We start from the raw sequence: 9,662 nt of genomic DNA on the forward strand, positions 1-9,662 counted from the left end.
TACATAGGACTGCTGTAAAAAATGGAAGGGATGACCATTCTACTCTTTCTGTACAGAGGCCAGAGAGGATTTCATGGTCACACAAAAGACTAAAGGAGAAAGGAGACACAGCCCTGGTCTCTGACTCCGTGTGGCTTGCATTCTGCTCAGTTGACTGCCTGCAGATTCTCTTCCTTCCCTTTTTAGAAAGCAAAAATCCATTTCTCCTTACCATCCTAAGAAGGCCCAGGCTTTTGCAAAAGGCCTGTCTGTGTGGGACAAGACTGGAACACAAGCTTTTATAAAATCATTTCTTTGGAGTCCTTAATCTCTTTCTTGAAAGTAGTTTAAATTGTCCAGAGTTGGGAGGTGAAGCCCAAGGACTAGGAGTTAAAGTCTGAGCATTGAGGCATGCCATCTCTACCATGTTCTGAATTTCCCAGCCAGGCAGCACTGCTGTGTCAGAGGCTCTCATTGGGATGCGATGTTTCCCAATGTGGGCTAATGAAATGTGGGAGACATTGACTGAGGGGTTCTGGAAAGAAGCTTCCACTTTTTTCCCACATCATCAAAAGTGCAGCTTGCCCTCTCTCCTAAGTGGGGATGAGTGTGCATACAGCTTTGGTTGCTACTGGCAAGACCACATGGCAGCCTTGAAGGCTGAAAATTTTCACATGAAGTTGACACCAGCAGGAAGGACGGAGAGACCAAAAGCAAGCAAGCAAACAAAAACTCATAGGAGGGACGCCTGGGTGGCTCAGTGGTTGAGCATCTGCCTTCAGCTCAGGGCGTGATCCTGAGACCCTGGAATTGAGTCCTGCATCAGGCTCCCCACAGGGAGCCTGCTTCTCTCTCGTCTGTGTCTCTGCCTCTCTCTATGTCTCTCATGAATAAATAAATAAAATCTTAAAAAACAAAAAACTCAGAGGAAATTGATCGGACCCTGGGTGGGCTTTTGCCCACCCATGGTGAACTTTTTTATCCTCATGGTCCAGTAGATTCTTTTTATTGCTTAAGCCAGTCTGAGCTGTGTTTTCTGTTATTGCAGTACAGACCATCCATCCTCCTGATACCTTGTGTGGCAGCTTAGACTCTGTGCTGCAGGATCAGGAACAGGAAGGCGGAGTCTGGGTCTGAGAAGATCCTGTCCAACAAGGGTGATAGGTCACTGTGTCACTGGGTTTTAACTCTCTTCCTTGGGGAGGGAGGGAAGGTCAGTTAAGTTCATCTCATAGCTTGTGGCCAGGGGTGACAAGTCTGTCATTCAGCAAAGGCACAGCTGAAAAGACGCTTCATGTGCTTGAACTGCCAGAGCCATGTGGGCCAGGTGTTCTCTACTCCCAGCAGGTCTGTGGAAAGACGTCAGGAAGTCCATAAAACCCTGAGACTGCATGAGGACTTTTTGGGAAAACATTTTCATCATATTTTCAAAAGGAAAGAATCACTGCTCTGTTTAAATGGTATAAAGCCTTCTAAACCCACTTGCCTGGCTTTCCCCTTGTCATAAAACAGAGTGACTACTCCTCTCTTCCTTTTTTCCCCCCAGAGGGGATAAACATCCAAGAGATTGTAGATGGTGTATAAACCCATTAGACGGAGAAATCATGCTTAAATGATCAAGAACTGTGCTGACTTATTGGGAAGGTGAGCAGGGCGCATGTTGTGAGGTGAGAAAGTCCATCTGGAGGTGAAGGCAGACATGAGCATAGGTGAAGGAGAATGATGAAGATCAAACATGCCCTCTCTGTAGGACATCCAGGTATATGGATACACATGAACATGTATCTGTGCATGCCACATGCCATGTATATATGGGATAACAGTGAACATTTGTACTGTCTGCTAGTTTTCAGTGGGCATTTCTGTAACACTGCCTCAAACGGGTCATGGGAGCTGGGTCTCACATGTTTTCCCCAGGTTCAGAGAGTTCAGGGCTCAGGGTCCTCCAGTAAATGGTGGTGCTGTTACCCAAATTCAGGTGTTCTGTGTTCTCTCCTGGTGCTCTATCCTTTATAGCAGTGGTTTCTAAACCTGACTGGTCAGCAGCACATCTGGATGCTTCCCTGCAATGTAGAATCTTGGACTCTTCTCCAGCCCTTGAAAGGCTGATTCAGTATGTCCAGGACAGGGCTGGGGATCTGCATTTTTGGAAGCATTGCCAGGTAAATCTGAATACCACTTAGATTTTGGGAACAACTGCTATATATTAAGAGCACTACGTGTGTGTGTGCGTGCACACAAGCACCACACACATGTTCTCCGATAGGCAGGCCTAGCAAACCTGTAAGATAGGTAACATATTTTGGATGCCTCTCATCTCCTTTTTAAGGGCTCTTCTACCCTTGGGCCGTTTTTCCTGATGCCTCACAGTTCTTTTGCTAACCTCTCTTTAGGTAGCAGCTTAGTCCCTTTTAGGGGTTGGTGCATCATCCCAGTAGACTCTTAGGGATGGAGAATCATCCAAGTTCAAAAGTAGTAAATCTCTGATGGTAGAATTTCAGGCTTTGGGACAGGCCAATGGGTATGAGAGTTGTTTTAGGGAGAGGAGACATCTTATTGTGCTGTAAACAGTGGTGGCGTATTTGCCATGGCAGCTCTCTGCCACAGAATTCCCTTGTGTATTATCATACGTTTGCATGTCTACCATACAAATATAATACCCACAAAACTCTCAGAATGAAAAGCAAACACATATAATGAGCAGGTGGATTTTTAGAGTGTGCAATCTTTTTTAGGAAGAAAAAAAGCACTATGAAAGCATTTTCAGTGTCAAGTCTCAGCACAAGGCATGCTCTTGAAGCTGGAAGAGAGGCATCCAGAAATATGAGTTTGTCATGGAAACGCTGACAGAGCTTCAGCAGAGGGATGCTCACAGGTGCAGCCTGGAATGGCGCGGTCTCTTGTGGCTTATTTACATTCTGACTCACTGAATGAATTCTCTTTTCCTGTTTCCTGGCCCTGGAAAGCCAGCTGGCCTTCTGGATCTGGGGAGTTCTTACCAGAAGGGTGGCTCTGTCTCTCTTGTGATGGTTTTTAGACTTCTGGAGCAGGGAATAGAGATGGTCTTAGGATCAGTTTCACATCTGGAAGAAGGGGTCGGGAGGGAGCAGAGAAAGAAATGAGGGAAGGGGGTGGGGAGGTATGAAAGTAGGAAAGAAGGAAGGAAAACATACTGATTCCAAGTGCCAGGCACAGCCCTAGAAACATAAGCACCATCTACGTGTCTTTATCACCATCGGCTCATGGATTAGGAAAGGTTATTGCTCTGTTACTGGGGAGGAGACAGGCTGACAGCACATAGACTGTGAGCATACAACTCAGCTGTGGGTAGACTAGCTGGCAGCGTGGTGTAAGGGTTAGGAGGTTTCCCTGAACCTGCCACCTTTGTTGATGCCCAAAGCAGGACACAAAGGCCTTCCCTTTCACAAGAAAGCTATGAAAGCAATTCTTCCTGGGAGAGGCTGCGAGGTGACCACCCTCCATCCTGTCAGGGGCAGGTGACTTGATGTAGACCCTGTGCTGTGGGCCAGCATTGCTGGAGGTGGAGCACTGGGTCCTTGGAAATAGGGGCTCTTTCTTCTTCCAAAAGGGGCCCCAGGACTCCGGCAGGAGCTGAGACGGGTATCAGCCGCTTTAGGGAGCCCATGGGGGCAGGGCCTGAGAGCCTGGGGGAGAGGGTTGGGAAAAGGAAATGTGGTTTCTGCCTGTGCAGTTTCCATTCAGTGGGGACGTGTGGCCCCTTAAGGGCTCCCAATCCAGTTCTACAAGGGGGAAGGGGCTCACTGCACGTAAGTCCAAGAGAGATGAGAGAAGGCACGGCCACACAGTCCAGGGCTTCCCAGTCTGCAGAGAAAAGACTCGTTTCTTCTCTCCTGGCCATAGGCTGCCCCACCCTCCACCAGCCACGTCCAGGATCAAGCTATCAGCCCCCCTGGCCTGTGGCAAGCACTGGGGTGGGGTAGGTCCCAGGCAGCGTGGTTCCAGGCCTCAGGGCACCCTCTGTGGCCCTTTCTCTCCCAGCTGCCGGCTCCCAGGGGCTGTGCGGGGGGTGCTGGCTTGCAGTCAGGGCCTCTCTGCTCTGGCCCACCTTTCCTTCTCCACCAGGAGCCCCGGGAGCCAGGGAGACACTCCGGGCTGGCTCTGACACGTATTTGCTGCTCAGTGTGCCAGGCGATAGAACTCACTCCTCTCCCTCTTCCCTTGGAGGTGTTGATAGTAACAGCAGAGCCGCGCTGCCAAGTTGGCAGGAGAACAGAGCGACTGTGCACTGCGGCTCGAGGGGGGCGGGGAACCGCCCGCCAGCAGAGGGCTGGGCCAGAGCGCCAGTTTGTTTATCCTCCAGGCTGGCAGCCGGCGTCTTGCACGAGCAGGGGAGACTGTGCTGGGAGGTGGGAGGCTCCAGGGGAGGCCCGGGGCAGGGGGGCAGGCTGAGGCGTCAGGGTGCTGCCACAGAGGATGGGGGGACCTCCTCCCCAAGAGGCGTGCCAGGCCTCACAGGCACAGTAGAGATCCATCTTTGTTCTTGCAGCTGCTGAAGCAGCCACGGAGTTTCCAGACTGGGGTGGACCTGGGGTGGGAGCTGGCGGGTTCTGAAGCTGCTTCCCCCGAGAGAGGGAATCTTAGGAGGGGGCACCCAGGCTGTCAAGTGGACCCAGGACCTCGGGCAAGTCATTTGATTTCTTTGAGCCTCAGAGATTAGTAGCTACTTCAGAGCTTTGTGTGAGGATTCAACAAAGGAATAACAGCAAAAACTTATCTTTCTACCTGGCAGATACTATGTTAAGAGCTTTTGTATGTAAATACACTTAATCTTCAAATGACTTTACCAGGTAGGTACTGTTATTCCCATTTTATTAATGAAGAAACTGAGGCACAGAGAGGTTAAGTAACTTACTCAAGGTCACAGAGCTAGTGAGTAGCAAAGTTGGGTTTGAACACAGTCACATGTCACTTAGGCCATGCTCCCAGCCCTTATGCAAACTGCATTCATACTACAATAGTCCTTAGCATAGTGCCTGGCATAGAACAAGCATTTAATAAATGTGAGCCCTCCCCCTCACCCCAGAGCAAGTCCAGATAGGGGACCCAGTCTCCTGACATCCTTCCCAGGGACTCCGTGGGGCCCTACAGTTGTCTTCCCCTTCCATCTTTGGCCTGCACTCTTTCACTTATTCTAGGAGCTGGAACAGTTCCTCCTTTGGAATGAGAGCCACTGGCCTTCCCTGCTCCCCTCCTCCTCCTGTCCCCTCCTCTTGCTGAGGCAGAGCAGAGCAGAGCAGAGCAGAGGAATTCTCAGCTTCTTCTAGTTACCCTCAGCCTGCAAAGAAAACAGAGTCTGCTGTGTCTGCTGCCAGTTCCTTGCTGGTGACAGCCACAACCCATTTGCTCAGCACCAGCCCCAGCCCCTGCTGTGGGGAGAGTGGGGAGCCTCAGGCCAGACTCCGGTGCCCTACATTAGACCCTAGGCCGGTCACTTTAGGGCGGGACCTTGGAGGCTGTTCAAAGGGAGAGAGCTGGGCCAAAGAATTTCTTGCAGACTCTTTTGGCTCTAAGAGCCGACTGAGGGTTGATGTGCTACAATTCATAGTCTCTTCCTAGGGTAGGAATTCCATTGCATCGATAAGTTCCCATAGTTGGTTGGGGGTGGGGGGAGTCCATTAATGCAGCCTTGCAAATTAGCAACCAGCTTTAGGAATCCACTAAACTGAGCTACTGGCCGCCCTTGCCTCTTAGAAGGGACCAGAGAAAGAGTCCTTTGCCACTTTCTGGGGAGCCAGAGCTACCTCTGCCTGCTGTGAGATAGCCAAACCAAAGCCAGGAGTTTGGATTACTGACTGCTTCTAAGGCCCAAATTCCTTCCTGAGACAATTAAACCCCAATTATCAGTGCTGGGGGAAAGGAACTGCATGCAATGTAGACATCTTAAAACAGCACCATTTTGTTATGTGTGTGTGTAAGTATCGTGGGTATCTTAGCTATGGATTTACCTCCTAATTCTTTCCTTCAGGTCATGACTGATGGCAGGCCAGCCCTGAAGCAGAGGAATGCCCAAAATGACTTTTAAGAGTTTCTTCCCACTGGAAGCCTCCATAGAAATCCAGAATGAGCAAGCAGAAGTGGGTCGGGGTTCGATTTTCCTAAAGAAGCCCTGAACTGGAGACAGGATGCGTTGACTATTTATTTATTTATGAGGCTATCGATTATAATGCAGCTTTTCCACAGGATCCTGGGCTGGAGTTGGGAGAAGAATCCTCTTACCAGTTAGCTTCCTTTGCCTGGAGATGTCAGGTTCTTAGATAAGCTGCCCCCCCCCCCCCCAGCTCTTCCTCCACTCACTACCCCTTCTGTAACCCTCACCCCTGAGCTCACTGAGGGGTGGGGACTCCAGACAGCCCCCCTAGTTTTCTCTTTCTTTTCTTATGTCTGTATGTTCTGGGTTCCTTCCAATATTAAGGACACACTTGAGCACCCTAAATCTTAACAGCAGGGCATTGCTTAATTTGGGTACAGACGTCAGGGACCTCGGGCTCACCCTGGTTGTGAGCTGTTAATGACCTCTGAGATCCTTCCAGCAAAACTCTTGTTTTACTGAGAAGGAACAGAAGCCAAGGGAAAGTGATTTCCCCAAAGACACACAAAGAGAGAGACGCATGAGCTAGACAAGAATAGAGGCCTCCTGATGCTCCAGGTAAGGACACTGAGTGCTTTACTAGGTGGCCTTCCTGTCTGGCCCTCTCGACCTAGGGTTGGGAATGGTGCTGAGCTAGTAATCCTTCTCTGGGAAGCTGTTCCCTTTTGCAGGCTTTCCTTAGCTTGTTTTGTGTTTGATGAAATATTTGCTCTCAGTCTGCCCTATTCAAACATGGTATTGACGGGGCTCTGTATAACCCCAGAGCAAAACAGAAGCTCATGATCATGATTATGAGCATGCTCAGCCTCTCCTGGCTGAATCCACCCTCCATTCCCACCTCCCTTCCTATCTGCCACCTTTCCAGGGGCGTCTCCTAGGCTTTGTGCCCCAAAACCAGGCTTCAGATTGGCAGGGAGTCCCATGTCTACTTGTCCTTGGAAAAGAAAATGAGGGCTCTCCCTTGGCTCTATTTCCAGGGCTGTCTGCCAGAGGGGCAGGAACTGGTTTTTCTAAGTGGGCAGGATCCAGGAGACAGGCTGATGCACCAAGACCCAAGGGCTGGCTCCCCTCTTTGGATACCCTGAAGTTTGACCTCAATTGAACATGGCTCTAAAGATGAGGAGGACTACCAGTTGGGCCTAGGCAGGCACTCTGCACTATGTCATTCTACTTCTGTTCATTTTGGCATCCAGTGTTCCAAAGTTTAACCCCAGCCAAGTTTACCAATTTCATCTCTTTTTCATCCCTTTTCACAGCCTATTTTGTAGCCCAAAGGAATTTCATACAAGCCCCACACCTTCTTTCTGTGTCTCTATCATTCTAGAATGCCTTACCCTGTTCCACACACGCAGAAAACCCATTTTCTATGCCACTTTCCCTGAGTATAGCAGCCGACATCCACAGCAGCTGGACACTTGATCTTTACAAGAACCTCAAGATTCTCTTCATTTCTCTGTGGAGTTACATAGTTAGTAGGTGGCAAAGACAGGATTTGAACCCAGGTCTGTTGTCCCAGAGTCTGTACTCTCAGCCGTTGCACGATATTGCCTATTAAGAAACAACTACTCTTCCCCAAATTATCTTCCTCGTATCTAGGATTTTACTTGCACTCTCCTTATCACACATTACTTTTTTATGTTTTTTTTACTGTCACTGTTTACATCATATACCTTAACTTTCTTACTAACCTATAATCTCCTCAACAGTAGGGGTTGGGACACACATTTGGTGTGTCTCTAGCACCTGGCCCTATGCTGACACATGGCAGGGGGCCATTAAAATGTGTGTTGGATGAAGGAGTGAATACATGACTGAATGGATTTGAATCATGGTGAGGTCTAGTGTCTGCCCATGATAGAGTAGGGAGTTGGAACTTACTTTTCTGAAGGACCCAGCTTTACACTTCCTCGATAAAGACACCATGGGAAGTGAAGGGGACGGAAGTGTTTCATCGATGAGTGAGGTCAGGAACACAAGCCCCTGCACGTCTGTAATTACAGAGCTTCTTCATGCTGGCAGCATGCTGGGGAATGTTTTCAGTTCTCCAGGTTGAAAACTGCAGGTATTCCTGATTGCTTTGTGTGAACTGACATAGCTATGAAAGGAAAAAAGAGAAGAGGATAATACAACTTGTGAGCGGTAACTTTGCTGAGCACAGAGTCTGCCCTGAGAGCAAGGGCCTCCAGCATGTATCCCACCTTCAAGACCCACTTCATTAGCTCAGAGGGGACTCCAGCCACTATTTCTGTGCTGTATGGACTCTTTGGGGATCAGGGACTCCACATGGAGCAGCCTGTGGCAGGGTGGTCTGTAGCAGGGTAAAGGGCAGGGTCAATCCACTGAGAGTCCTTCCAAGTTGAAAAAGGATAACAGGAGGCTCTGAGATTCAGGGCACTGGACAGAGGGCCTGGAATGTGGGTATCACCTACAAAGATGCATATTTGTGTGTTTGTCCATGTTCTCCTGAATGTGTCAGAAGCCATGAGGGAGGCCAAGATGGGACTGTCTTGTTTTCAGGGACTTAAAGTCACCTGCTGGGCTCACTTTCCTCAAAGCTCTATTCAGGATTCAGCTTTTCTGGTCCAAGGCACAATAGGCAGATTAGGGTCCTGGGAGGGTCATGGCTGAGAGGATGGTTTCCCCACTCTGCCCTCATGTAAACTCACCCTAGTTGTGAGAAGATAGGTTCTTACCCAGAATTTCCAGCCTCATTCCCATAACTCTGTGTTCATCTCCTGGCCAAACAGAGCAACAGCCTAAAAACCTTGCCTGTGCATGATATTTTTATTTTGATACTTGTATTTTTAAAACCCATGCACATCCATTATTGCCTTCCAATCTTTTTTTTTAAATAAAGCTTTATTTATTTATTTATTTATTTATTTATTTATTTATTTATTTATTTATTTATTTATTTATTTATATTTTTAAGTAGGCTCCATGCCCAACACAAGGCTCTAACTCACTACCCTAAGAGCAAGAGTCACATGCTCTATGCACTGAACCAGTCAGGTGCCCCATCACCTTTCATTCTTATAGCAACCTCTCCAGAGGTGCAGAAAAGCTGATTCTTTTGATTATAGAAGAGGAATTTAGGCTGAGAGAGGCCATGTGACTTTGTTTTGGGTCACACAGCAAATTAGTGATGGAAACCCAGGCATCCCTCCTCTGGCTTCGTGACTCCAAGTACTTCCCTGCCTTAGGTTCTGTATCCCCATCTCCTCATCTCCTGTCTCCTCAAAGGAAATTTTCACAGGGAGGCTCACACTTTATTAGCAACATGCACATCAATTCTCTTGGTACTAGGTAGACAGCAACTCAAAATGGGCACCCTTCTCACCTCCCTCCCCCATTCCTATCCTACCCACCCCACCCCCATCCAAGGAGGAAGCTCATTTCTGGTGAGAATTCTCAATATGGCTCTTTCTGAAAATGTTGGGGCACATGCCAGGGAACTTTTCTGGGAGGAAATTCAGCACTATTTGCTCTTCCTGAGAAAGAGGAAGAGACTGTGGTGGCCTGGGTCTCCATAAATAAGCCAGTGCTGGCTTGG

At 48.7% G+C, this 9,662-nt stretch overlaps 1 long non-coding RNA gene across 6 annotated transcripts in view; it reads right to left on the minus strand.

Moving 5' to 3' along the window:
* LOC102155836 overlaps positions 1–9,662 on the minus strand; it is a 47,415-nt gene that overhangs the window by 23,519 nt on the left and 14,234 nt on the right. Inside the window, exons 2-5 of one of the 6 annotated variants that reach the window (XR_005364582.1) lie at positions 7,988–8,204; positions 7,444–7,562; positions 2,979–3,062; positions 981–1,328 (exon numbers count right to left, since the gene is read on the minus strand). This is a non-coding gene — a long non-coding RNA (uncharacterized LOC102155836). The other 5 variants (XR_005364580.1, XR_005364579.1, XR_005364583.1 and 2 more) reach the window with 5 other exon arrangements.

The sequence above is a fragment of the Canis lupus genome, chromosome 9 (genome assembly GCF_011100685.1).
Source record: "Canis lupus familiaris isolate Mischka breed German Shepherd chromosome 9, alternate assembly UU_Cfam_GSD_1.0, whole genome shotgun sequence".
In the NCBI taxonomy this organism is placed as follows: Eukaryota; Metazoa; Chordata; class Mammalia; order Carnivora; family Canidae; genus Canis; species Canis lupus.